The sequence below is a fragment of the Argopecten irradians genome, chromosome 12, assembly GCF_041381155.1.
Source record: "Argopecten irradians isolate NY chromosome 12, Ai_NY, whole genome shotgun sequence".
In the NCBI taxonomy this organism is placed as follows: Eukaryota; Metazoa; Mollusca; class Bivalvia; order Pectinida; family Pectinidae; genus Argopecten; species Argopecten irradians.
In genome coordinates, this window is record NC_091145.1 from 7,268,177 (window position 1) to 7,290,895 (window position 22,719).

The 22,719-nt window shown below is 38.2% G+C and overlaps 1 protein-coding gene across 1 annotated transcript in view; it reads left to right on the forward strand.

The window, feature by feature from the left end:
- The first annotated feature begins 3,984 nt into the window (after positions 1 to 3,984).
- The window catches only part of LOC138336102 (uncharacterized), a 36,261-nt gene continuing 17,526 nt past the window's right edge, over positions 3,985 to 22,719 (forward strand). The window contains exon 1 of the mRNA XM_069285402.1: positions 3,985 to 4,545. The gene's annotated coding sequence lies outside the window, so the exon portion shown is untranslated. The remainder of the gene's footprint in view (positions 4,546 to 22,719) is intronic.

The following is a 22,719-nucleotide window of genomic DNA, read 5'->3' on the forward strand; positions in this document are numbered from 1 at the left end:
TCCATTTTCTTAAATTGTAATCACCACATATATGTTCATTGTATTTCACCACATGTTACTATGCACATGAATTTTTCTAATTTTTATTTTTTTTTTGCGTTAAACTTTCTTTATGCATATCTTGTAAAAGGTGTTTCCAGTGCCGAAGTTTTCATTTGGCCTGATTATTTCAGATAAAGGAATTTATATAAGCTTAAAGCTTGTTTTCCGATTCCGAAACGTGTTTATGTACTGTATTATATATATATCATTATATGAAAAAATACTGTTTAAACTAAATCTCTGCTATTTAGAATGCAGGAGCGCTACATTAAACGAGCACAGCGATTGTAGTCTCTATTTCAAAGGATTGTCTCCCTTCCTGTTTATGCCTGTATAGTCCGATAAATATGCGTTTGACATCTAAGATTTTGCCCTGGTTGTAATTTAGATGTGGAAGACCAATATCACTTTATTTTTATCTGTATTAATTATCATAATTTAAGAAAGAATTATGTAAAACCTTTTTGTTGGCGTAAACCATCTATGTACATGTACAAGTTGATACAATTATTATGTTACGAAAATATAAGTGTTCTACGTAAATTAGCAAAAAAATTTATTTGATGCCATAAAAATACGATCCTGCCTCCAATAATTTCAGTATAGTAACAGACCTATTCTATTATACAAATGTAGTAGGATCTCTAGATACGAAGAAATCGATCTTCAGAAAAATCCCAAGAACTTAGAAAAAAAAATACTAAATTTTCCACTGTTCTGATCAGGAATAACCTAAAGAGCACCAAAAGAGAACAGGAAATGATGCTGATAGAAAATCTATGAAAAACGAAACGGAAATAAGAGACTTTGTTTATTATGTTCGTATGCCACCATGGAACAGAAAAGCTGTTTGTCTCTTGAAACGCAGCAAAGAAATATAACTATAGTGTGCAAAGCCAATTGTCATATTTCAAAACGGTAAATCAGTTTCATAGGCAATTTCAAATATGGATATATAGGAATATGTTTTGCCTACTTCCATTAGCTATACTATATAACTACTATATATGTTATTGATCACCAAAAGTAAGTTACCAACATTCTGAAAATTACAATACTTACAATGCATAAGTTGTCATGACAAATTAGAGCTGAACATTTTTATACTTCTAAGCATACAAATATTTTGTATGTATGAATAACTATTTTGTATACAGATATATATATATATATATAAGTTAATAAATGTTTGCTCCGATTTAATTTCATGATTTACATCTACATATATGTAAATTCTGTATTGTGCGTAAGCTTGTAGTCTTTACCTTTTTCGCAGTAAATATTTTTGTGCATTCTACTTGACTGCGGATTACGCAAAATTTTGACGCACACAAAAATCACCGTAATTGTGTTATATACCTGTTTAACGAATTTAAAGATTCTGCAGTGTTAGCAAATGGTATTTTTTCTGTATCAAAAACAGGGGAAGACGAATTAGTATTTTTCTTCAGTTACAAAAGTTACTTGATTTACACCATTACAACCAATGGGAAGTTTGAGCTTCTAATTTTACTTAAAATTAAATATATTGAAAATAATTAATTGCATCCCGACAAAAATCAATGGCACTATATTCTGTTTACCAAAATTGAAATAAATATAAATCATTTTATATTAGTTTTTGTGTTAATTAGATATGTGTACACACGGTTAAACATCAAATATTTTCAAAAGATGAGAATCATTTTCCACATTGCATGTTTACAGGTATCCGTTGGTTTGACCCGTTACAAATATAGATAGCTGCAATATACTAACTATATGTGCGTTTTTGTTATTATTTCAACGTCCTATTAACAGCCAGGGTCATGTTAGGACGTGCAAGGTTTGCTGGTTGAGGAAAGCCAGAGTACCCTGAGAAAAAAAACACCGACCAGTGGTCAGTACCTGACAACTGCCCCACATGGGATTCGAACTCGTATCCCTGTGGTGAAGTGCTTATGGTAATATGTCGGGACATCTTAACTACTCGGCAAACGCAGCCCCTACATGTACATTAACTTTGTATTGTTTCACATCTATATTGTATTAAAATTGTCCGAACACTATGTCACTTAGTTGTACCACAGCCCTAGAATACGTGACCGAGTTGTACCACTGTCATAGACTATGTGCCATAACTGTATCACTGTCTTAGACTACGCACGTGACCTAATGGAACCACTGCCCTTACTACGCGACCTAGTTGTACCACTGTCCTTGATTACGCCTCCTACAGTTGTAGCTGTACAACTGTCCTAGACTACGTAACCTAGTTGTACCTCTATCGTAGACTATGTGACCTATTTGTACTACTAACCTAGACTATGTGACCTAGCCGTATCACTACATGTCCTAGTTGTGCCATTGTTCTTAACAATGCGACATAATTGTACGAACGACCTTGAATACATGACCTAGTTGTATAACTGTCCTTGACTACATGACTAGTTGTTCCATTGTCCATGACTACATGACCTAGTGTGCCATGTCCGTGACCTAGTTGTAACGATGTCTTTGACTTCGACTATTGTAACGATGTCCCTTGACTACATGACCTAGTTGTACCAATGTCCATGACTACATGACCTAGTTGTACCAATGTCCATGACTACATGACCTAGTGTCCAATGTCCGTGACCATAGTTGTACAATGTCCTTGACTACTACATGACCTAGTTGTACCAATGTCCTTGACTACATGACCTAGTTGTACCAATGTCCTTGACTACATGACCTAGTTGTACCAATGTCCTTGACTACATGACCTAGTTGTACCAATGTCCTTGACTACATGACCTAGTTGTACCAATGTCCTTGACTACATGACCTAGTTGTACCAATGTCCTTGACTACGTGACCTAGTTGTACCAATGTCCTTGATTACATGACCTAGTTATACCAATGTCCTTGACTACATGACCTAGTTGTACCAATGTCCTTGACTACGTGACCTAGTTGTACCAATGTCCTTGACTACATGACCTAGTTATACCAATGTCCTTGACTACATGACCTAGTTGTACCAATGTCCTTGACTACGTGACCTAGTTGTACCAATGTCCTTGACTACATGACCTAGTTATACCAATGTCCTTGACTACATGACCTAGTTGTACCAATGTCCTTGACTACATGACCTAGTTGTACCAATGTCCTTGACTACATGACCTAGTTGTACCAATGTCCTTGACTACATACTATGTCTGTCCTAACTATATGTCCTTGACTACTGACTGACCAGTTGTACCAATGTCCTTGACTACATGACCTAGTTTACCAATGTCCTTGACTACTGACCTAGTTTACCAATGTCCTTGACATACATTCCTTGATTCCACTTGTACCAATGTCCTTGTGACCTAGTTGTACCAATGTCCTTGACTACATGACCTAGTTATACCAATGTCCTTGACTACATGACCTAGTTGTACAATGTCCTGATTACATGACCTAGTTGTACCAATGTCCTTGACTACATGACCTACCAACTAACTAACTCATGTATTGTACTAATGTCCTTGAATATATGACCCATATGGACACTTACTTACTCTCCTTATTCCAACAGTTACTACTTTCATCCATACCAGTATACAGCCATCACACGTTAGCCAGTTTGTCTCAAATATTTCAGCACGTGATATATATGTAACTGGCGCGATTGATTATTTATAATTAACATATCTAAAGTTATTTTCAGTAGACACGTGAAGGACTAGCAGACAGCTATTAAACGTTTTACCACAAAAAGTGTTTACAAGTGGAATCTTAAGGCGTGCAACGATTGATCAATTTTCCATTGATATCTCTTGGAGTAGTTTTGTTGTAATAAGTAACTATGTATCAAACAACATCACGAGGTAAAAAATTACTCAAGCACGTGCGTACTCTGAATCATTTACACGAACATTGCGAAATCACTCACAGTTTATATTGTTCAGAACAGTTAAGGATAACGAGCACATAAACTCCTCGTGCGCATAAAAACTTCCACGGATGTTACCTAATGAATATATACTATTTTATTACTATTGTAAAAGCCAACCGACTTATGATGTTTCTTTGAAAATAGTTCCCAGGGGAGCCTTCCGCTTTGTCTTACCGAAATAACTTATATTATTAATAGATGCATGTGGTGAAAACGCGGACTTACACTAACTGAGTGGGCAAATTAAATAGCACCCTGGTATCGATTTAGCCAAGTGATCACCTCAGTATTCAGGCGTGCCGCTCTGCCTGCAGAGGGCGCGATTTCGATAGTAGCAGACTATCATTCTCGCGTGCTGTTCGCGAACGAGAGAATTTTGGTTTAGGACCAGAGAGCAAGCTGTGTGCATCAATGAGAACGTGTCTGTGTGTCGGGTTGGTGTTTTATCCTGTGTGAAGGATACTAACTCCACAATACATCAATAATTTGAAGTGTTAGTGTTGAATGGGGGAGACGATGCCAACTTTACCAGTACCAAACTCCCAACCATTATAGGACGGTTCCAGTACTAGTTAGCTCCTGTGGATACACCGGTAAGTCTACGATTATTTCACGCTTGATTTATATTATGGCTGCAGCAACAGGGACCTGAAGATAGATAAACACATTAGCATAAACTCTGGCTGTTTGTCAGATTATATACTCTCAGAACATAACGTAACGATCCGCCGTTACTCTCCGAACCTGGACGTATCCAAGTTGCTCCGTACATTTCCTAAGCTGACCTGTCGAGTTTCCAGGGAGACTCGTCCAATATCGACCAGTGTATCTGTCAATATGGTTTGGTAGAAGATGGGCGCCCGTCAGTTTCCGGTTTCTTCACCTTGGGACAATCGTAGGAAGCACACAATTGGACATGTGGTGTGACGTAGGGTCCCGTGCGACCCTTTCCCGTTATAAATCGTGATGTGTTCTGTCACAGCGTCGTCCAATTCAATCTATAACACTGTCGGTATGGACCATAGTTTATATTCTACGGCTGTTGGGGGATGCTCTGTTCCGCATGTAACACAATTGGGTAACTTAACGCAATTGTCTTTATAGATAAAGCCGTAAGTGTAAACCATTTTTAAGGACAAAATGTTCAAAATATTCTTGAAATTATAAAAGTTGAACGCCAAAAATGTCGTTCAAAAGCAGTAATAGTACAGATTTTTACTGTGCTTCCGTAAATTCAACGGCTATTGTTAATCGTTTTGTAGATGAATTATGCGAAAACATCTGTTGAAACTTATTCGCGACTATGTAGTTTAGCTATTCATTGTATCATAATGGCTTTAATTCACAGCATTCATTGCCATCCAATGTGGTATTATATTGCATAATCTATGACAAAATTACATCACGTAATATGTTATGAATGGTTTATCGTTGATATACTTATATATTATACAATTTGCTACTGTAAATTAACTACCGGCTACTGAATTTCCATTTCAATCCGATCGTGAAGATTAACATTCACGGATTTTTAAATTTGAATGAAAATTCCCATCAATAGAAAATGATGTAGACATTAATTCGCGGAAATAAACTTTTTACGAATTTACTGGTATCGCAAAATTTGTGAAAGTAAATTGCACACGAAAGGAATTTCATTTATAAATAAAAAAAGTTATTATCAAATTTTACTATTTTTGTAGAAACCATTGAAACAATGATATTGAAAAATATTGGCATACATTTTAATGTGCAAAAAAAAACATTTCGTAATCAATATACCGTAATGAATACCCTGATATTTACAGAGAATTTGAGATGCCTCTTAATTATAAGTTTGCTATGAAAACTGTGCATGCTTTCCATAATCGTGATGTCAATATGTATTACAATCACGCATTCGGAAACCACGATATTTCAGGGATTACGATCACCGTCGTTTTGTCAAATGGATATAACGACAGTGATATGAATCCTTGTAATAGCGGGGATGCTGGAAACCACAGCTCAATTTAATTGTTCATATTCTCATGTTTGTCATATTCGCGTTACTAAACAGTTTTATTTTTTCTTCCGAAATTCTTTTATCGTCTTGAATTCTTGATATGGTTATGTGATTATATAGTACTGTATGGTATCTCGGTTCAATAGTACATGTACCCAAACGAACTGCTGAAACTAGTAAAGATATGGTTAATGCACACAAATATATACTACAGTACTTTCCCCCCGAGAAGAATGTATATACGCATAGTTGCCAAACTATGAACTGTATATACCTTCGTTTCAAAGATTCGCTTGTGCTGATTCAATTTGTAGTCGATACCTGGCTGGTGCTGTGCTAGCGATATTTTTATCTTGCGTCTCCGCCTGGTTTTATGCCTGCTAGTTGGGCTGTTACATGTATATTGTATCAACTAGTTCTCTTCTGTATCTTAAACCGTTATCATACAAAGTAGTAATTTTTCATTTTTAAACATTTGTGACATTTTACGAACATAGGAAGTATTCATTGCACATGAAACATGATTTTATACAGTATTTCTAAACCTCCTCTATTTTCCATACATCGAATTAAGATGGTATACATTTATTTAAATCTTGAAAATCATACGCTTTTGTGCTATAGAAATAGAGGGGGAAAGCTCATCGCGACGATAAATCTACCCCCGGCTCCCCATGTAAAACAATATTTTCTTTTGGGTCTACGCAAAATCGGTAACTACCATTTAACGGCTGATATTTTATTTTGCTTTTTAATTTTTGTTTGTTTGATTGATTAACGTCATTTTAACAGCCAGGGTCATATAAGGACGGCCCCCCATGTATGCGGTATGTAGGGTGTGTGTTGTGCTAGGTGCTTGTTTTGGGAGACTGCGGTACGTTCGTGTTGTGTCTTCTTGTATAGTGGAACTGTTGCCCTTTTTATAGTACTATATCACCGAAATATGCTGCCAACGACACCAAACAAAACATCCCACCAGGTCATATTATACTGACAACGGGCAAACCAGTCGCTGAGTAGCAGGGGCTGAAACTACCACTTTTGAAGACTATAGCGTGTTTCGGCCAGGGGACAAAATATACATTGTAACTGTACAAAGTGTCGATATTATCTAACGATATCCAAATGTTCGCAATGGTGTGTCTGTGTTGATAGATAATGGAAAGCGGCCACTAATATCAACACTTTTCTTCGAAGGAGACGTTGAGCCGTACCCTACATCGATATGCCAAAAATACAACATCTCAAAATTGTTTCAGTAATCGTTTTAGAGTCCATGAAACATGCAGTCATTTACCGAGTCTGGCGCTTATAATAAAATCAACATTAATTGGAAGTACAAAATGACAAAACAATTAAAACCGAATGATTGCTTGAATATTGCTTGTTTGCTATTTTAACGTTTTATTAACAGCCATGATCAAGTAAGACGGCCTCCCATGTATGCAGTGTGTAGCGTGTGTGAAGTGCGAGGTGCGTGTTTTGGGAGACTGTGGTATGTTCAAGCTGTGTTTCCTTGCAATAGTGGAACTGTTGCGCTTTTTTGTAGTGCTGTCTTACTAAAGCATACCGCCAGAGACTCAAGCAACACACCCCACCCGGTCACATTATACTGACAACGGGCAAACCAGTCGTCCCACTCCATTAATGCTAAGCAGTAAGCAGGGACAGAAACTACCATTTTCGGCCAGGGCACCAAACACAGAGCTTTCCTCCAAAAGGCGAGCGCTCAAAAGAAGGTCAACAGTGAGGCGGTGTCAAGGGAGGCGTTAGAAAGAATATTAAACTCGGTTAGAAAGTAGAGAAAAGACAAGTTCCTAGTCGCCCTTTACGTTCATATACAATTTTAATACCCTACCTGCAGGGAGAACCATAACGACAAAGTTATACATTCCTTACCTACAATTATCATCTTCTAGCCATAACATATTATGATAAACTTACAAAACAAACCTATATCGCAACAATGTTATATTAAAAGAGATATGATATTTTGTCTGGAGAAGTCATTGTTTATAAAACAACCCTGCTCACGTGCGGTTCCTTGTATAACGTCTGCAGCTATATAACGTGTCCATCAACTCAACGCAATCAATTCTGCATCAGGCTATCTCTGTTCTATAGACGAAATATTAACCCTCAACATGCAATATGAACATAATTAACTTTCGCTTGTTTCATAAAAGAATAAAAACTAAATGACATGTTAGGTGGAGTCGACATTTAAATGGATAGATTGTCTGTAGGGTGTCAATGTGGGTGAATACAATATCTCCAGGGCCAGACATAATCCTCTTTTTATCAGCATTAGCAGCACTCACGTCAGACCACATCTAGTACATATATGTAGTACAATACCTCCTATATTGGAAGCAGGATTACGGTCATCTTGTTTGGCACGATTTCATAATTCGGGAATTGGACGAAATCTTCAGTTGTCGCAGTTAAACTACGCAGAAAAAAATGATAAAATGTCATCAGTCTCAAGTGATTGGTTAGTTAGCTGATAACGCTTAACACCCTATAACACCCAATTACATGTAACAGATAATGCAATTTAATGATGGCCTCTCCTGTATGTATTGTGTTGCATGTGTCAAGACCTGTATCATTTGGAAGGCTGCGGTATACTGCTTTCTCACTGAAGCTAACCATCAAAGACATCAAAAACAGCATACATACCAGGTCACATACATACTAGTATACTGACAACTGGTGTACATAGTAAATGTAGAAATTACCACTTTCAAAAGACTCTGGTGTGTCTAAGCCAAAAGTGGGGCGGTGTCGAGGGAGGAAGTATGCAAATGAAAAGCAGGTACAATTGTAACGCCATACACACGCAACAAAGCACACTCATGATATAGCCGCAATCAACCACTATACTTTTGGCACAGAGATTAAATCTGTCTATAAGGATTACCCAAAAGGTGGAGATAAATGATCTTCAGAGTGAAGTGACCTTCATAAGATGTGATATGGTGTTAATGTTTCGCCATTTGTGACTCAGCACTCTAAATGTGGTCTTTGCTTAGAGTTGGTCATTAAGGCAGGTGTAACAGTACCTTGTTTTGTATCTAGACTTGTAAACATGTATAAAATCTTGCATAGACACCTACTTATGTTCAAATGCAATTTCAATTTAACTACAATTAATTGCAATTCCATGTTTTATGCGACTTGTAGCTTTAGGTGATATTCCATGTTGCATGACTTGTATATATTGTTTGCATGAAATGGGTAAAGAACTAGGCCTTCTTTCTAAAACGTTCTCATGATTAAATCTTCAAAGAGCTGGAACAGTAAAAGCTTCCAATACATCTGCCGATATGTGGGATGGCTGAATATTTGTTGATAAACACTACGGGGGCTTTTATATATAGTGCTCTATCGCCATGTGTTGGAAACGGGCGGATCTATTAAGTAAACTAGGCCAATCCATATACTATGTATATACGGCACAGACTTTTGACAATAAATACACATCCCGCCATATGTAGCCTGAATTTTCGGCCATAACGCCATTCATTACACATTCAATACTTGTAACTGTTGCATAGAGAGCTGAAACTGCTCGTGTTCATGTTTGGTGTGAATAAATTGCACTACCATCAAAAACAAATGGAGGGAGGAATTCGGTTAATTAAACTTGCTGATAAAACATTCCACAGGAGAAAAATGATAAATTTATTCTTTGAAAGCAACCTCGAGATAATTGCAACAATTTGGAGCTTTTCGTCAGTCCTATCTGTGTGTCATCTTGTCAGACACATTGAAGACGTGTAGGTTTTAGCTTAACGAGAATTCAGTGAGACAGCAGTTTGCAGGATTATTTTAACGCCCTGTTAATAGCCAGAGTCATGTAAGGACGGCCTCCCACGTATGCAGTGAGTTTAGAGCTTTTGTTTGTTTGTTTGTTTGATTAATTAACGTCCTATTAACAGCTATGGTCATGTAAGGACGGCCTCCAATGTATGCAGTGTGTTGCGTGTATGTTGTGCGAGGTGCGTGGTTTGAGAGACTGCGGTATATTCATGTTGTGTCTTCTTGTATAGTGGAACTGTTGCTCTTTTTGAAGTGCTATATCACTGAAGCATGCCGCCGAAGACACCAAGCAACACACTCCACCCGGTCGCATTATACTGACAACGGTCAAACCAATCGTCCCACTCCCGTTATGCTGAGCGCTAAGCAGGAGCAGAAACTACCACTTTTATAGACTTTGGTGTGTCTCGGCCAGGGGACAGAACCCAGAGCCTTCCTCACAGGGGCGAGCGCTCAACCAAAGGCCAAACGTGAGGTGGTGTCAAGGGAGACTCTAGGAAGAACAAAGTAATTTAGGGAGAAAGAAAAGATAAGATCCTAAATTTAATCGCCTTTTACGATCATGCAATAGGGGCAGCAGGTACAATTCTTACGTCCTACCTGCAGGGCAGTGTAGAGCGTGTGTGAAGTGCGAGAGTGCATTGGCAGTCTGCGGTATGTTCGTGTTGTGTCTTCTTGTATAGTGAAACTGTTGCCCTTTTTATAGTGCAATATCACCGAAACATGCCGCCGAAGACACCAAGCAACTCACGGGTGAACCAGTCGTCCCACTCCCTGTTTGTACCATGTTTATAGACTTTGGTGTGTCTCGGCCAGGGGGCAGAATCTAACTCAAGGCCAAAAGTGAGGCGGTGCCAAAGGAGGAATTAGGAAAGATAAAGTTAGTTAGGAAGAAGATAAAAGATAAGATCCTAAATTTAGTCGCCTTTTACGATCATGCAATAGGGGCAGCAGGTACAATTCTAACGCCCTAACTGCAGGGCCAGCAGTATGTTCGAGTTGAGTATCCTGATAAGGGTGAGACTATTTCCTTTCTGTAGTGTTACATATAAGCCTATATTAGTGAAGCATTTTGTCAAATATACCTTACAACAAACCTCACCCGTTAACATTATACTTTCAACGAGAACAGTCCAGTTATCACACTCTCCATGCTAAACGTTACACAGGAACTGAAACTACCACTTTTATAGAATATGGAGTATTTCGACCAGGGGACAGAACCCAGAGATTCTTTCTCACAGCAGGAATCCCTGCATATGGAAGTTAGAATAGTACCCGCTCCCCCTTTTGCATGGTTGTAAAAGGCGACTTCATTTAGCATATGCGTTTTTCTCTTTTTCCTAACTTCCTTTATTCTTCTTAATATCTCCCTTGACACTACCTCAGGGTTTGCCTTCGGTTGAGCACTCGAGTCTGTGAGGAAAGCTATGGTTTCTGTCCTCTTACCGAGACACAACATAGTCTATAAAATGGTAGTTTATACTCGTGCTTTGCGCTCAGCATAAAGGGAGTGGGACGACTGATTCACCTGTTGTCAGTATAATGTGACCTGGTCGAATGTGGTGCTGCTTGGTGTCTTCGCCTACATGCTTCAGTAATATAGCGCTATCTAAAGGGCAAGAGTTTCACCATTTCAAGTGGAAACAACACGAAGTTTCCTAGAATACACAAGCACTTCACACACGCAGTAAACTGCATACACGGAAGGTAATCTTTTGATGACCCTAGTGATTAATATGACGTTAAACTAGAATAAGACGGGTTTAATGTGTACGCTTTACCCTTACCCGAGCAGGATTCCTACAAGAAGCAACAAATAGTCACTTGGGGACCACTTTTATCACAGCAGGTAACTTTTGAGACAAAATTGTGTATTAATACACTACTGTAAGAGAGATTTGAGTAATTCTAGACAACACTTTGTTTGTTTGTTTGATTAAATTAACGTCCTGTTGAAAGCCAGGGTTATGTAAGGACGGACTCCTTTGTATGCGGTCTGTTGCGTATATGAAATGCGTGGTGTGTGTTTTGGGATACTGTGGTATAATGGTGTTGTGCCTTCTTGTATAGTCATACTAGTGCAAATCCTGAGGCATGCAACCGAAGACACCAAGCAACACAACCATCCGGTCACATTCTCTTGAGCGCACACCACTGTGAGGTAGGCTCTGGGTTCTATCCCCTTGCCGAAACACACCAAAGTCTATGAATCTAGTAGTTTCTGCTCCTGCTTAGCGCTCAGCATAAAGGGAGTGGGACGACTGGTTCATCCGTTGTCAGTGTAATGTGATCGGGTGGGGTGTGTTGCTTGTTGTCTTCTGCAGTATGCTTCAGTGATATAGCATTATAAAAAGGGCAAAAGTTTCACTATACAATATGAAACAACACGAATATTTATCAGCCTCACCCAAAACACGCACCTTGCACTTCATACACGCTACACTTCGCATACATGGGAGGCCGTCCTTACATGACCTTGGATGTTAATAGGGCGTTAATTAATTAATCAAACAAATAAACATTATGCTGACAATGGACGAACCAGTCGCCCTACTCCCTATATGCTGAGCAATAATTAGTTGGGATTACTTTTATAGGCTTTGGTTTGTCTCGGCCAGGGGACAGAAACCAGAGCCTACCTCAGTGGATATTTGCGGGCAGTAAGGCATTGTAATAACTACAGTACTCCAACGTAGAAACAATTTAATGCAGTCTTGGAATAAATTGTCCCTTTAAATGTGAACACGCAGGCTTTGTGTGAGGGCGCTGCTCTGTAGTATCCTCCCGAGACGACTGTGAGTGCCATTTTATATTGTTCTCGTTGACATGTCGGTGTACAATAGTTGGACGTCCTCCAATGTTTTGACGCCCAATCGGTTTGTGATTATACCACAAATTACCCCTAGTTACCGCTGCCAGGTGTTGAGGGACATGATCAACATCACATTCTGATTTTTACTGTGACTGATGGAATGTAAACAGTATTGAGAAAGTTACGTACCACGACTCGCAGTCTGTTTATCATTCATCACGTGATCATTTTGAAATCTGTTACAAACGTAGACGAGACCTAGCACCTGCTTCTTCGTATAGACGCTTCCTGCACAAACCTCGGTTTGTTGCTAGGTTATTAACGGCAATGTAGTTTTTTACGTCAGTGAATTGAGCAGATGACGAACAGAAGTAATGGGTATTCACTCGAACAATGAACGGGAACACACGATGCTGTGAGTTCTCCGTGATGAAAAAGAGATTTGATATTTCACCAGAGCGTTGGCATGCGGTATGAATTAACACTAGGTGTATTGTTTGTATGGTACAGACATATATATCTGTCTCGCACTGGAGGCATTCAATATTACATAACAGCTGCCAATGTTACTTCTGCCGATTGAAGTGACGATTCTGTTGCACTTGGTGCGCTCATGTACTCGTGTCTTTAATTTAAAGAAGATTATTATCTTTAAGGTATTTCAAGCATTTTAATTGAATATTTTAAGGCATTTAAAACATGGTTTCTGGGCTAATTTTCTATCCAATTTCTTGTTTTTCTCACTCTTTGGCTGACGTTACTTGGCTAATCGCAATGATTTTGCCAAAAATTTAATCAATTGTTACATTTTACTCCAATGAACAACAAAACTGCAAATATCATTATTTCGCGTCATCGGTGCCTGGCCAAAATTGCCTTTATTCCATTCTGAAAAATTAGATTAGATGGCACATTTGATGTTTCCAATGCTTCTTTTTTATAGTGCTGACGTAATTTTTGACTCGGAAGATTTGTTTTTGGGCTACGCCATTCAGAAGCACTGACACTGCATTACACTGGTTAGCCGGTGTTAACCTCATTTTATTTCCCTTCAAACATATAAAATGTCCGGGGTTAAGCCATATAGACGCTACTATAACAGTATTGATCCTATTCTTATTGCTACCCACAACCTGTCATAGATCTAACAGCTGACCAGAATTCCTCACTCCCTTTTATCGGATTTGAGGCGTTGACCGCGCGTGAATGACCAGTCTATGATTAAAGCAGTAACGATGTAATGGAAGTCGTTACATCAGTAACATTGTTCATTACGATACGATGGTGCCGTTTATCATGTTCGCCATTTTGAGATCCGGCAATCTTGGAATTTCTTAGTGGCCTGAGAGTCTAATATTGGCCGCATTAGGACGCGTGTCCGTCTGGCCGTTTCCAGACGCCATGAGCGCACCGATTGGTATTTCCAATCTCAAAATCCAACGCGCCGATTGGCACTTCTAATCTCAAAATCCAACGCTCCCCGGAGATCTCTCTCGTGCAACCCACACTAAACTAAGTTTACCCAAAGTTCGCCGAGTCTGAGATTAATTGAAAGGCTTTAATCCAAGATAGTTAACATGATAATCCTGTTTATGGGAATGTCTTGACAGGTGGGATGGTTCGAGATTCGCTTCTGTGTACTACGGCCGTAATGTAGGGTTAATATCCACCATTAGTCGGAATGACCGTCTCACGGGAGCCACAGTATAGCTTTCCACTGTTTATGCTCGCTTTGTATACAAATTTATACGTGATGTGATAGATGTATATTGAGACGGAAACCATTGGTCCCCCATATAAATACTGTACATCTACTGAGATCTATTATTAAATACGAGGCATCTCCACAACGCAGGGACGTAAAATGCTTGAAATGTATTGGACCTGCAGCTTGTATACATTTTCTTTGACAATATGGAAATGTTTTGTCGTACTGTATTGTTTTATTTTCAATAGTCAAACTTTATATTATATTGCTTCTAGCATTACAATACATTTCCAAAACGCAGCAACGTCAAGTGTCTGAAACGTATTGACCTGCAACTTGTATACATTTTCTATAACAACATGGTACTGTTTTGTCGTGATATTTTGTTTTATTTTCAATAGTAAAAAGTATTATATTGCTTCTTGAAAACCACCGTTCGTTCTGTTAGAACAAACAGAAAGGGACGATATATCATGTTGTTTCTTGTAGTTAGTAGTTTGTTTGGGTTTTACGTCCTTTCATAACATGGCATATCGGGTATTGGAAAACCGGAGTACCTGAAGAAAATCATCGATTAACGCTCATTTCCTGGCAACTGCCACACGTATATTTTGAACTCGCTTCCCGACGTAATATTCAATAATTGGTTTTCGGGTTATGTTATCATGATCAAGGCCAACGAATACGGTATACCTTTATTAAAATCGGAAGAATAAATATAAATTGTAAGCGGTGTGCATGTCAGTGTATACTTGAATATATATCATATTAATCACCCAATGTAATAACTTAATGGAATTCACCTGCATGATGGTTTTGTGCTTTATTGTTTGTAAGTCAAACAGTCTTAAACAAGCGACGCACGAGTTTGAGATAATGAGATTAGAGTTCGGCTCGGGAATTATTTACTTGTGTGAATCCTTACCAGCAGCTGTACCATCGACGTCCCGCCATGATAGCAGATAAATCGGTATGAGAGAACACAGCATGCTGGAATGCGTTCAGTCAACTGGCGATATTTCAGAAATACTTTCCCTTTTTTAAATCGGAAAAATTGTACATGTGGAAAAGTGTGTGAATGAGGTATGAGTTCGTATTTTGGAATGTGTAACATGAAATACAGAGTTCAAAGTTTCGTTAAAGGATTTGTGCAAAAAGTAGTGTTTGATCTGTATAAAACGTTTTCAGTCTTTGGGTTTAGTTAGGATTTGAAAGAGGTTGGTTGGTTTGCGTTTGGTACAAGTTAAGGAATATGTCAACTCAAATATTTGAAATAGGAAGAATTGAAATTGAGTAGCTGCAAAAACCGTGTGTTGTAAATTGCTATTGAGTCGAAACAATTCGTTGCAAACTCTAACAAATTTATATGATGCAAATCGTTGTAATTGAATTACATAATCTCACGCGCACACACATGCACAAGTAATAAAATTATGCATGTTTTTAAAGAGGAACAGTCGCCCACATTGCCCTATAATCGCTGCCTATCAAATCCCTAGCTATTACTGGCAACCCTGCATGTCTTCTCATCTTTGTTGAGTTCTCGCTGCTTCGCATCTTAAATACCGTCCAGTTTCATAACGTAAATGTTAAGATAATATTAAGTGTTTTTCTGCGTGTGTTTTTGAATGATCTTTCACAGATAGCTTATTTAATAGTATAGTCTTCAGCCCCAGGTATATCTCCACAAGTCGTTGTACCGTAGTAAAACCTGCAAGTAAGCGGCATGGTCACATAAAAATAATCATCTTGTCTCCATACAGTAGACAATGCGGTATACAATTCAGACGTTTACGCCATAATTCCGACGGAAATCGTATGGTAATACAGTAAAATACAATGTGATCAATTTAAACTGTCAATATCCTGTCAATAGTATGATGTCTATTATAACTTTATTATCAGAAATCGGCATTTTACAGCACTAACAAACTTAATCAGCTCTTGTCACAGACATTACTAAAGGGAATCTTACAACGTCTGTCTCGCGATATATTGCTTTTAGAAGTGTGATGCGGTAATTTATAAAATGGTGATTAACGTACATGTTTGGCGGTTTTATTTGCCTTTTACATATCTTATACAGCATATATACACGTAAAGTAGACATCATTGTAGTCATTAAGTAATGATCATGGATAAGCAGCACGAAGCCTTTCCGATTGGCATCAAGAAAATGGATGAAATTCCCATACCACATATCAGCCGGCGTCTTGTTTTAGTTGCAATGTGGAATCTCACGGAAGATCCAGAATCAAGCGGAGAGTCCGACAATCAAAAATGTATTTTATCCGAAACCCTCACTTTGCTACCGAAGATTCTAGACGAAAACTTTTGCAGAAGAGCAAAATTAAAAGCATATTTTATGGCGATACCACAGATCATTTTACCAATAGCCTGGAAGTCCTACCCATAATTCCTAGCGATGGCCACCGCAAGGAATTATGGGTAGGGCCCCCAGGCTAATTGTACCAAGGTAATACGAAGGTCTAGTATTGTACGTATTATAAGAAAGGAAATACTAATTTGGTCGTTGATCATGAGAGTCTGACCGTGTCGTTGATTTCTCCTCAAATCTATACATTTTTGATACAATGATTTATCACCTGACGATTGGTGCATTCGGAATGGACTCAGAGCGTCCGGAAATAGACGGACAGGTCAGACAGATTGGTTCCCGTGGTCGGCGGGACAGCTCGTTTTTCTTCCTTACTTCCGCCTTCGGACCGGGCTAACTGTATGAATTAATAATACTGTTATTACACATGATGTAACTACACGGATGATGGAGCGATCCATACAGCGCCCTCTGCTGTTCATTTTGATGGCCACCATTTTCGTATCCGGTATGGTTCTATGTTGTCGCTATGGTAACCATACATTTGACATATTACAAAAATCTATCATGTTTAGCAATACACTCTAATCCACTCAGTTCTCTGTGGACTACATTCTAGTTTTGGTATCTCTGGGACATGTATGAAATTTATAATAAAAAATATATATTAAACATACGGACTTCGCACATGTAAATTACGAATTTCGACTTTTTACTCATTGAGAAGGTGATGCGAACTCCAAAAACATGTATTTAGTTGTTTACAACCATATTTTTCTATTTTCTAAGTTTAAAAAAGCAATTCCCTACTAAGCCGGGACGTAACTAATTACATACAAATTGAGTACTTACTACGGACGACAGTATTTACTTCCATTCCGGAACCTCCTGTCACCGTCAATTGGTTTGATTACTTAGAATTACCACGTACTTCGCTCTGTATAACTTAATTTTGTTATTATCTAAATGTGCAATACTTTCTTCATGTTTTGAAGTTATTCGCTGCTAATTTGTTTACGTTTTACTCCGTAATTACTTCCTTAAATTGGTTGAGTTGGCTTAGATGTTTTAGCTGCAATGATTACTTACGTGTGCTGAATTTCTTTACAAGTTGTACTTAAACATTGCAGTATACGTTCTGTTAGCAGAGGAATGGGCTAGAATGGGATTTTAATGGACATTACTGCACTTGTACGTCTAATCAGTTCTATATGCGCTGTAGATCTATTAGTACCTTCAAACATACGTTTTGTCACGTGGCTAACATGTGATATTATCGCTCGACGTGCTGACGAGGAATTAAAAACAATCAGGGTGTTTCCTTTAATGTCACATACCGCAGCCTCACAAATTAAACAGACATTCACACAAACATAATGCATACAATGGAGGCCGTCCTTAAAAGACCCTGGCTGTTAACAAGAAGTAAATAAACCAAACAACCAATTAACTGTTATGTCGTCATTATTTTAAAGTATTAATGCAATATTTTCCCGAGATAACTGTTGAAACAATACAGTCGTACACAATGCAAACAAACCACACGACGAACAGTACAATTTGAAAATACCTTCGTAAAATGTCGTCAATTTTCGGTATAAAATATTTAAAATAAAGAAATATGACCATATGTTTTTTACAGACGTTCTCGAAATTAGATAGTAAATCGTAGGTAGTTTTTGTCATTCGATAACATATGTGATATAAATCAGAAGAATGCCTGTTTCGAAATCATTGACGTTTTCTGAGACCACTACCGAGAACGTTGCATTGCAGACACATTCAACTGTACATGTCTAGTGACGTAATAAATAAGTGCGTACACGTGGGACGCACACGTGACCTAAGTAAAAACAAATCTGCCGTTAAATGGCACTTCAGGGAAGGTGTTCAAGATGTTACCCTAGAAAAACCTATACAATTGGAGGAGTGGCTGTATGCAGTTGATATTCGTACTATTGATTTTTATGAATATTATCCACTTTGGGGTATTAACTCTACCTTTTGAACGGCGTCTAAAAGTCATAAGTCAGGTTTCTCGAATTGAGCAGAGAACATACTTCCATGTCCGTCAAAACATTAAATATTTTGAGCTTTTTGCTGTACTGCGGTACCGTTGTATTTCACTTTGCAAGAAGTAAAATGATTCTCTAATTGCAATCGACCGTGACTAGATACGGGTTCACCATCTGGGCTTTTCCGGGTACTCCGTTTTTCTGTTACATGAAGACCCATATATCAGGACTAGAAAGAATGTTTAATATATAACTTTGATTGTTATTGAATTAGTACAGTGTCATTAAAATGGACAATTTTAGTGTTTGCTAGAAAGTTTGATATAGACATTTTATCGTTTTCAAATCTCGTAAACATTTAATAAGTCACACATTTATCACACGATCAGGCGTTAAAATTTAAATTTAGAGCGGATGTTAAAATTGAGATCGTGTGAATTATGGCACGGCTCTGTATAATATCTGTCTTTAACACATCAGAACTCGTGTTGCACGAAAAAAAAGCTTCACCTCTTCTGCTCACGACCTAATCCAACGCTCCGGTATAACGATTGTCAGGGAGGTATCCCATGGTTCTGTTGTCTAAAGTGGAAATTTAAAAACAAAATGGCGGATCTTTCGCAACCGGTACATATCACTCCGAGATAAGCCTCCAGTTTCTGCCGGCTATAGAAAAGGAATACCTACGACTGGCACTGTTTTATTTATAAGAGACATTCTGTGCAGGCATGAGAATGTTTGTATGAGAACGCTTGATTTGGAGCCCAGCATGTGTCTGCGTTTGATTGCCCTAGCATACAAACTTAAATAGCTTCGCACTACAACTTTATGACAGAAGTTTAAGATAAAACGGAACTCTATTTATATCGGATCGAGTGAACTATGTTCAGTTGGCAGATGTACTGTGTCATGCTTGAATCGACGTTTGAAGTTAAAGACGTTAAATTTCTACGTTTTCAGATTTTCTACAAAAACCTTTATCTGCGAATTCACGAGGTTTCATTCACATTACTCCTGGAAGGAACGTATCTGCCACATCACGCGTGCTAATGCTGACGACCTGTCCCTCACACTATGTTTTGTCATAACGACGTTTTTACGCAAGTGCTTTTAGATCCTGAGTACTTGAAAACAGTTCTGATATAGAACCGAGTGGTGACGGCGGTGGGATCAGTCACTGTCCGCCATAAGGAACTAAATGACCTTAGCTATTAATAGGCCATTAGCATAAGCCACCACGATTCGTTGAGTGCTCGCCCCTATGCGGTAGGTTTTGGATTTTATCTCCTGACCAAGACACACCAATGTCTATAAAAGTGATAGCTTCTGTGCCTGCTTAGCGCTTAGCATTAAGGGAGTGGGACGACTGATTCGCCCGTTGTCAGTATAATTTGACCGGGTGTGGTGTGTTGCTTGGTGTCTTCGGCGGTATGTCCTATTAATGGGCAAGGATACCACTATACAAGAAGACACAGCACGAATATACCGCAGTCTCTCCGACCACCCACGTCAAACACACAAGACACCACATCTACAGGAGGCCGTCCTTAAACTTAAATAACCCAGTTAATTGTACGTACTAAATAACTAAACCAAAACAAATCAAAATGTTGATGAATTTCGTCTGAAGCGAAAAAGGTCTGTCCACGAATCTGGCGTTTCGTGGTGTACGAATCTGGCGTTTCGTGGTGTTTATCTTGGTACCACTGATATTGTGGCGGAAGATAGCCGACCGTTTACGGCTTTGCTATTGAGCATTTTTACGTGGCTTATCATTTATAAGATATATATTTACTATAAAGTAAACAACACGCTTGTTGTAAGGCAATCGTTGGTTTGGCTTTTATTTCCTATACTAAGCTTACGGCGCTTCGATTCTTAGACAATCGTTGCCTGATCAAGTGTACAGGGAACGGGGCGCTTCTGGCCAATCTATATGTACACAGCCCGGCAAGGAACTGAAACAGAACGGTTTTGTCTACATTGGCTTATTGTGGGTCAATCTATCTTTGTTGTAGAAATAAATCAGATGGAAACTAGTTTGTTGTACATAAATCTGCTGCCGCAAGGAACCGCTGGCTTTGATAAACGGCCCGATAAGGTGATAGATGGCACATGTTGATTAAATTCTATGGTATTTGTTGATCCGAAACCCAATATAGAATGACGTCATAGACGATGGCCCTTGAATGCCTGATCGGTCACTTTTGGCCTTGATTCTTTTTACGTATCCATATATTGCTACACTTGGGAATACTAGATCGTATACATGCAAAAGGCCGACACTGGTCGAAGGGATTGGGGAAGGGAACCTTTTCTCTATCTAGAATTTGATGGAGTACCAAAACTCTCCTGAATCTTTTGAAGGGACTTTTTTCAGCCTTCCCATTGTCTGGTTTGTGGTTAATAACTTATGATTTCGTCTTTTGATTTTAGAGAAATCTGCTTCTGTGATTGTTACGCCTTTACTTTTTATGCAAATATCGCGTTGTTTTCTCGTCAAAGTATGACCCATGCGCTCATACACATATCACGGCAAAACCCACCAACAATTCAAGTTAATTATATTATACTGATACGAAAGAGCTTGTGTGGTGCCTTTGGTGGCATTATTCAGTAAGACAGCACTATAAAAAGGGCAAGCGTTCCACTATTACAAGGAGACACAACTATACCACAGCCTTCAAAAATGAATAGACATTCACACACCACAAGCCATTGCACTCACGGGAGTCCGTCCTTAAATGATCTAAACTGTTCATTGGACGTGTAGCTAATCAACTATCCAAAACGTATTAGTGTTTCAGTAACGGAATCTTTGACCGTTTACATGTTTGGTTTATATATAGTAACTGTTTCCTAAATGGGATTACCACACATGCCATTGTGCCAATATGACGTGCACTTTGTGTCGGAGTGTCACTTTCGTGGCCGATTTTATCTCCAGTTTATTGTCGCGAGGGTTGGTTATCGACATCTAACTTGTTAAAGTTAAATCTTTAAATAGGCGTCTTATTTCCGTAATAGAACGTGACACTCTCATTCATGACGCCTATAACAAGTTAAGTTAGTAGCAGCCTACTCCTATTTCGATTGTCCCTACTACAGTATATTCTGTAGTTCTACATTATATTCTGTAGTTCTACATTATATTCTGTAGTTCTACATCACTTGCTGTAGTTCTTTATTATATTTTGTAGTTCTACATTATTTTCTGCAGTTCTACATTATATTCTTCTCTGTAGTTTTACATTATTTTCTGCAGTTCTACATTATTTTCTGTAGTTGACATTATATTCTGCAGTTCTGCATTATTTTTTGTAGTTCTACATTATATTCTGCTCTGTAGTTCTACATTATATTTTGTAGTTCTACAATATTTTCTGTAATTGACATTATATTTTGCATATTATGTAGTTCTCCATTATTTTCTGTAGCACTACATTATTTTATGTAGTACTATATTATTTTATGTAGTACTATATTATTTCATGTAGTTCTGCATTATTTTCTGTAGTTCTTCATTATAATTCTGTAGTTCTACATTATATTTTGTAGTTCTACATTATTTTCTCTAGTTCTACATTATATTCTGTAGTTCTACATTATATTATGAAGCTCTACATTATTTTCTGTAGTTCTACTTTGTTTTCTGTAGTTCTACATTATATTCTGCAGTTCTACATTACATGTATATTATCGGAACTTCAAGTACCTTATTGCAAACATGTAACAAGATATTTTCCGCTATGCTATAATGGGAATATTAGTTACATTGCATAATACACCATTAATAAAATGTAAAAAAAATCAATGACAATTGAAACGGCATGGTATTGACCTAATGTTGTACCTGCTGACCATATTGCATGATGGCAAGTGCGACTAAATTTAGGATTTTTTTCTCTTCTTGACTGATGGTGTGTTTCTTCTGTGTCTTTGGCTGCATGCTGCAGTGAGATAGCACTATAAAAAGGACAAAATATCCACTATAACAAAGCAACAACACGAATATTCTTCAACCTTCCAAATCACACACGAACCTCAGACACGCAACACGC